The 1,581-nt window shown below is 38.5% G+C and overlaps 1 long non-coding RNA gene across 1 annotated transcript; it reads left to right on the top strand.

Moving 5' to 3' along the window:
- The first annotated feature begins 562 nt into the window (after positions 1-562).
- On the top strand, positions 563-1,208 carry LOC138467148 (uncharacterized). Its single transcript, XR_011268075.1, has 2 exons — positions 563-710; positions 1,113-1,208. It is a non-coding gene; the product is annotated as an uncharacterized lncRNA (long non-coding RNA).
- The last annotated feature ends 373 nt before the right edge of the window (positions 1,209-1,581 follow it).

Below are 1,581 nucleotides of genomic sequence, written 5' to 3'. Positions count from 1 at the left end.
AACTAACACTCCACAGGATGGGACTTCAGATTAGGATCACATATAATTAGCCCAGAGTAAGACTACAATTAATGGAACTCATACTGCAGCAGAAGGACTGGCTCCTTCTAAATTCAAAACAGCCTTAGAACACGCACGAACTCGCTGTAGACAATTTAGCCCTCACCATTAAAATATGGCTGACAGTTTTCCTAGCATGGAAACAGAGGTAGGACGGAGTACCAGCACCATAGCAACACTTTATATATAAATGACAGGGAAAGACCTCTGCCATTTTAGAAACCCGACGCGTGATGCAGTAAAACAGAACTTGTCAGGTAAGCCCTAGGGGGCAGTTAAGCCCACATAACAACGCACCAATTAACAAAGGGTCCGCGTTTGAAACTGCAGTCCGGATCCTCATCCGTATAATTTCTATGGCACACAATGATAGAATGCGGGTTAATGGAAACTAACATGAGGATTGTTCAGATCTTACTACTGGGCAGAAAACGCTTAGAACTATAGAACATTTTTAACGTAGCTAAATGGGAGTCTGTTTAAATGCTTGAAGGCAAACTAACGGTAATGTCAGGATGCAACAAAACGGCAATGTATGAATACAGTGGTTTGACTCTGATGTCTCACCCCGGTTTTTCTAGAAAACGTTTAGAGTCTGATGGGACTCAGCCACCAAATACGTTATTTGTAGCGGACAGAACAGTCGATGGGTAAGCCAGATTTACCCATTTGGGATTTCCCCGATATATTAATCAGTGCAATCTCGTGATCTTAATTAGTGACTTACAATATTTCTATCTCTTTTTCTTTTTTATATTTTCAACTACCCTTTACTCCCACCTCCACACTCCTCCAAATGATTTTTCGATTCCTGATTGGTATGTGCTTAACATTTTTGTTTACAAATGGGTTCATGTATGTAATTTACGTTGTTTATGTGTCTAAATGGATGTTTTATTTATTATTTATTTTTTACTTTGGGGAATTCGCGAAACATATGAACTCAATATGATTTGTGCTCCGTCGTAAATGTAACGTTTGTAAAATTGATTTTTTGATTTTTTGTTTTTTGTATTTGCCAAATCTCTAAAATTTATGTTATAAATAATCAGTAAATAGATATTGCCCTGATCTGAGGAAGGCACTAGGAGTGTGCCGAAACACGTGTTATCAAAAAAGGGCTATTAATAAACCTACTCTCACTATGACCAAGAGTCCAAGTTTTTGAAATACAATTGTGGCAGATGTGAGATGTGTGCAGCCCTCGATATCGACCTGTAATGATGTTTTCTTTTCTTGAAGGGAGGCTGATGGTCACTTTTTAAGTGGTTTGGGCTTTAATTAATTCTCTAGGTATGAAGTGCACATTTTGGTTAATACCAGGGCCATGATGGTGTTATGTTTCGGAGTTAGGCTGAAGGCCAGGGGCATCATTGATCTGTAACAGCATTCAGGTTAGTTCCAATTTGAATGAATTCCATCTTGGTTTTAAGATCAGGAAGACAGTCAGTTGTGCGACCATGGTTTTTTATAGTATCATTGTCATCACTAAAGTATCAATTTCAAGGCCCTTTGCATTGT

Source organism: Ambystoma mexicanum, chromosome 4q (assembly GCF_040938575.1).
Source record: "Ambystoma mexicanum isolate Mex_15411 chromosome 4q, UKY_AmexF1_1, whole genome shotgun sequence".
Taxonomy (NCBI): Eukaryota; Metazoa; Chordata; class Amphibia; order Caudata; family Ambystomatidae; genus Ambystoma; species Ambystoma mexicanum.
The sequence above is the reverse complement of the archived record's forward strand: the minus strand, read 5'-3'. Positions and strand labels throughout refer to the sequence as shown.